This window comes from Athene cunicularia, assembly GCF_003259725.1.
Source record: "Athene cunicularia isolate RWA chromosome 1 unlocalized genomic scaffold, athCun1 chr1_part1, whole genome shotgun sequence".
Classification (NCBI taxonomy): Eukaryota; Metazoa; Chordata; class Aves; order Strigiformes; family Strigidae; genus Athene; species Athene cunicularia.
The window spans coordinates 31,932,353-31,938,254 of record NW_020799091.1 but is presented as its reverse complement, the minus strand read 5'-3'; the positions used below and the strand labels follow the sequence as shown (position 1 = coordinate 31,938,254).

General features: G+C 41.1%; 1 long non-coding RNA gene across 1 annotated transcript; it reads right to left on the bottom strand.

Annotated features, from left to right (window-relative positions):
• Positions 1–23: 23 nt before the first annotated feature.
• LOC113485905 lies at positions 24–5,027 on the bottom strand. The gene is made up of 2 exons (XR_003399494.1): positions 3,009–5,027; positions 24–2,382 (listed from the first exon to the last, which is right to left on the bottom strand). It is a non-coding gene; the product is annotated as an uncharacterized LOC113485905 (long non-coding RNA).
• Between the last annotated feature and the right edge of the window lie 875 nt (positions 5,028–5,902).

The window sequence follows — 5,902 nt, the reverse complement described above, 5'->3', positions numbered from 1 at the left end:
TTTTTTTTTTTTTGGTTCCCCCCCCCCTTCTTCTGTAGCCAGGCTGGGAATTGCTCCCGTCGCGGCAGCAAAGCAGGCCGGGGCTGGGGTACCCCGCTGCCACCCTGCTTTGTGGGGTGCGGGGAAAGTGCGTGGCTTTCGGCTGCTACAAAGGGAGGGGAGCGCCCAAACTGGCCGGGAGGAAAGCTGCGGTATAGTGGCTTTACGGTTTGCTTAAGCAGCTTGGAGACCCTCCTTGCAGCCGAAGGAAATCATGTCACCGGCATCCTCAGCAGACGATAAAATCAGATTTCCCTTTTCAGGGCCGTCTGGTCCCGCTCTTGGGCTTTTCTCCATTGTGCAAACACACACACACACACATCAGGCAGGGAGGGCTAAAAATAGGCTTTGGGTAGCTGCTTGGGAGATTTCAGGCTGAGAGGTCAAGGCTAGGCTGTTTCTGGCCCTGAACTTGGTGAGATGGCGTGAAGCACAGACCCATATCACTGCCAAGCTCCTCTTTAGGTGGCCGTGCCATGTTTTGCTATCTCTTGGTCCAGAGCCCCTGGTTTTACTTTTAAACCCAGTTTTAAAGAGCAGTCAGGGGAGAGCCATGCTTTGCCTGGCTCAGTGTGCTCGCTCCCAGGAAAACAGCAGCCCAGCCCTGGAGATACGCATGGTGAACTAAGTTTACCCCCTTCCCTGTTAGGATTTGTAGTCCTCCAGAATACAGTTTTAATAGCTTCATTTTTGTTGTGAAGTTGAACATCCCCTTTCACTGCCCTCTGCAGTCCTCAAGCCCCAGAGCTGCTGCCGGAGATGCAGCTGTGATAGGGAAAACAGCTGTATGTGTGTTCCGGTAACATGGAGCTGACACTGAAAGGATCAGGCAAGGGAAACCCGAGATTTTTGCCTGGAGAGATGAAGACGTCGTGGGAGGAAGGCGGCAAAGCTGATTCCCGCGAATGCGTTATCCTATTAAACAGTGACATTTAAATTGGCTGCCGTCATCTGAAACTCAGCTGAAACTCGGGAGGCAGATGGATTACAGCCCCTCCGCTTGGAAATGCAGAGTCCTGGCTGAAGCATCCAAGCCTGTTTCCTTCTGTGTGAAGGGCTCAGATAAACAAGAAGTACATCTTTTTTTTTTTTTTTTTTCTCCATTTCCCCCTCCCCCAGTAAGGGCCAGGATTTGGGTCATGTTTATCATTTCATTGCTGCAGTTGTTAAAAGAGTACATCCATGAATGCAGTTTTAAGGTTAACCACTGCACTGATTTCCTTTACAAGACTCTTAATTTCAGCTAAACCACTCAATCCTTTACCTAGTAACCTGCTGGTAAAATACAGTCTTTGTGGCAAAAGCTGCATCGTTCATCCTTGTATCTGCTCGTAAGCAGGCTCAGGCTCTTTATTATAATGGGGGCAAAGGGAGGTTTAGGTGAAGAACTGCATGATGAAGGGGAAAAAATGTACCCAGACCTCTCCCCCACTCTCAAAACACAGAAAAAGAACAGCAGAATAGGAAAAAGAATTTATGCAGGTTTTGAATCTGTGCAAGTTAATTATCTATGCAAATTGTCAGAAGTTATTGGGAAGTGCTGTTCCTGTAGCTGTTCTGAGAAATAAGTGATGGATGTCAAATGGAGCCATAACTTCTCCTTTGCCTGTCAGGGTTGGACTAGTCTGTGTGCAATTTCAGATTTCTATAAAATCCTTTCCTGAATTCACAGCTCACTTTTGAATGGAAAACCTCTTCCTGTGAGAGTTGCATTAGACCCTCCATGATGGAGCTAAATAAAAGTAACGGAAAATGTAAGGCTCATCCTGCATTCTTCCAAGAGAGATTTGGTGGCTTTGTAATCCAAATGTATGACATAATAGATGTGTTACAAAGTTCTAGTTCATATTTTATATGAGATCTGAGTCCTGACTTTCCTTGAAATGCATAGATGGGTCCTAAGACATTTGCAAAAGCAACTCTATTTTGATGACCTCCATTGGTTTACATCTTTTCACTCTGAAATGTACAACAGGTTTTTGTAACATACAGGTTACATGATTGCCTTGAAATAGCCACAAACAATGTAGTTACTCTCTTTAACAGTGCTATACATACATTTTATTATATTTTGGCTTCTCCTTTGGTAAGTAAGGAACCCAAATTTACATCTCTGTGAACCCAATTACATCTCTAACTTGATCTCCTGATGGAGTTCAGACAGGCAGATCGGAAAAGAATTTGCTCTGTGTGTAGTTAAAAACTATAGCTATCATTAACCACCAAAATTAGGAAAGGTTCAATAATTTTTTTTAAACATGAAGAATAATACATATACCAGTTTTCATCCAGATCCCCTCAGAACAACTGTTTGAGGTGGAAGTTTATAGATGCCAAAGTGACCTAGAGAGAGAGGTGAATACACGTTACCAAGGGAATTGGTATTAGAGCTGGAATAATTTATATTCCTGGAATAAAATAATGCATTAATCTGCATTATAAACTGTAACTTCCAGCACAGTTAGAGTGCATGTGTGTTTGGAATTTTTTCTACATGGCATATGCATTTTAGCGATACATATTGTTATTGGGACTGGATGTGGTTGAGTTAAAACATTCTCACAGTGCATATATATATACGCAGCACTTTGGGATTCTTTGAATATAAAGGGCAGATCATCAGCTGATATCAATTGCCGTAGCACAAATGATGTCAGCGGAGCTGTTTTGTATCAGTTGAGTGTCTCTCTTTAAATGCCAACCTTTATGCTTTTCACCAGTCTTCCCTTGCTTCAGTTAGGAAATTTAAGGCAATTACTAAGAAGCATGAAATTGAGTATGTTAAAAGACAGACATAGCGCATGCAAATATTGTATCTGTTTTTAATGGCTGCATACAGCTCCATATTCTTCAAGAGCCCGACTTGCAGAAGTCTAGTGGCATCATTCATACCACAGTATTCATAGCTCTACTCACTGAGCTGAAACGTGCTATTCAGTATTTCTCATATTGAGTCTGACATCGATCACCTGGGAAAATTTCAGCTGTGAGATGAAGGGATGGAAGTGAAGTTGGCAAGTCCTCATTGAGATGAAGTTTCATGGCTTTACCGGGGTAAAGGCTGGAACTGGACCCTGATTATCTATTAATGCCTCTGAAAAGAAGAACAAGTGGAAACAGTGAGATCTTTAAAACTGTCTCTGTGCACAATGTGTACATTTGTAGAAACAACTGTCTACGCTAATGTGAATTAATAACTCGGGTATGTTCAGCAATGCTTAACACTTGCTTGGTTTCTCCATTTTGAAAAACTCTGTAAATGTGAGGTGACTGTGGATTTTAGGGCCTGCAATTTCACAGATTCCACTAAGTACTTCGCTGAAACCATATCCTCTTTGAACTGTACTTTCAGGGCATTTCCTATCATTTGCAGATTGAGGTTATTACTGCTAAAATCTTCACATTAAGTGACCTTAGAGAACATTCCTAGTACTTTTTTTTTCATAGCACTCTGAAGTTTATCATGATACACTGAAAAAGACTTGCTTGGAAGTGAAAGGCTGGTTCATTCTCTTCTTTTAACTCAATTTTTGTGTTGGGACAGTCAGGACAAAGGAGTAGCCCACGCAAGGACACATGATGCGTTCTGCATGATGTGGAAAGTGCCCAGAAGCTAGGGTTGATAGTTAAGCTCTGAAAGTCAACAGAAGCTGAAGAATTGTATTTATTGCTCATTTCACCTGCAGATAGTCTTTTACCAGCTTTTACGTATCTGAGATGAAATCTAGTGAAGGAAATCTGAGCTGGCTATAGAGATACCTAGGGAGATCTCCAGCTTCTCTCCTGGCATTGTAATAGCCACTGGATGTCATGGGAGCTGTTATATTTAAACCCCAAATTATTAACTTTTCTATTTTTCCATCTAATAGTGATGAAACAATGTATTTACATCCATTGCTAAATGGTCCAGTGTTTTGTAAAATTCAAGGCAAGTTTTTAAAATAGCTTGCAGTGTAACCAGTTGTGAAACCAGTTTGAAACCAAACTAGATTAGTGTCTTGCTGGAAGATACAGGTGCTGTGTGTTTATTATTGCAAAACTTCAGGGGAAGGCTGCTTTTGGAAATACACTTTAACCACCTACTGTTTTTAGCATCAAGGTCTAAATATGCAACGAACAAGTGACCAGATGATATTTTATTAAAAAACCCCCAAACACCTAAAGGTGCAAATTTGGGGTCATCAATAGAGTCAACTTCATGATCTCCCTGAGTTCAAACGTCCTAATCCCTTATCACTTAAGTAATATGCTGTCTTTATTGCCTCTCCCCCTCGACCGTCTTGTCTTTCCTTTTCAACTGAATTTGGAAAGATATTGTCTGTGGGTGAAATATCTCCTTGTAAACAGTTTTTCACATAACTTTGCACAGGATCCTAGCCCTGTGATACAAATCCATAGCAGTCACATATTCTGAACGCTTTTTTAGTATGGGAACAAATCTAACAGTAACCAGTGTTTTTCAACTAGCGCTGTTTAATTCAGTTGAATTAGATGGAGTTAGTCTTGCTAGCATTCTGTTAGCACGAAGTGTTCCTCAAACCACAGTCACAATTACATGTAATACATGCTAGCATTAATTAGCAAACTCTGTCTTGTCCTCTTGCAATATTCAGTTGTGATTTACCTTCATAAGACTCAAGGAATTGCAGTGTGACCTGTTCTGGTGTAATTTGATGTTCCTGAAATTACGGTGGAGAAGAGGAAGAAAGGAGGGTGGAAAGAACAAGTGTTCATAAACACTGCTCTTGACCTATATTTCTTCCTAGCTGGTGCCCTAAATTAATTCACAGAGAGCGGTACATACTTGCTCTTGCCCAAGTTTGATCCCATGTTTTTGAAAAAGGAGAAAACCCTCTCGGGTGATGAGTGAGACAAGACAGAATCATCCCTTAGTTTCACAGTGAGCCTGTAAGGGAAAGGGATTATATAGGAACTTCATCTATTTTGAGATATGGTATTAATGGCAGGATTAAGTCTTATTTGGGAATGTAGGTAATATGATAAAAATTCCTTTAAAATATAACTTAATAGAAATTTAGACTTTTTTGTAGATGTAACTTGATTGAAGTGATCCTACATGAAGGAGGGTAGTAGATTTGCATTTGAAGTACTTGGTGCAGTAACACGGAACTAAGCCACAAGACCTGCAAGGCTTTATGGAAATATTTAATTTCCCCTACTATAAATAAAATTCCCCATAAAGGAAATGGGATACTCTGTATTATATGAAATTAAGATTGTGGCAAGGTGTCTGCAGTGTAGCATAGGTTGTACACTATGGGTTTGGGTTTTTTTTCTTATTAACTGCTTTGTATTTAGGGACTGCGGCATTATATTAGCATATTAAGAGATGTCAGTTCCCTTTCTAGACATATAAATAGAATTGTGGGAATAGAGAAGCCACAAGAATTGATTGCTTTCTTATGTTTAATCTGGTCCATGCAGCTAGGAGCCGTGTGTTTTATTTAGTATTGCTGTGATTTAAATGCTTATTTTGAACACTGACTACATACAAGCCACAATAATTTCGAAGTCCCACAATTTGGAACATGTGGTGACATTTCGAGATCGTGTGAGCTGCCAGATCTGAGATTAAAAGGGAAAACTGACCCTTTCTTTCCCCAAAAGTAAAAGCTCCTCTTTCACAAAGACAAAAAAGAGTAGAGTAATAAGAAAATTAAACTAATAGGAGAAGACAGCTGGAAAGCGACGTATGCCTTTGCCAAAATTGTCCCAGGGCTTTGGCGCTGAAGGATGCCAGGGGGTTGACTGGTGGGCGGCAGAGAGAAGGCACCCATTGAGTAAGCGATGCCATCCGTCCCGACCCCAAAGCGCACCCTCTGCTCCCACGGGAGACCGCCGC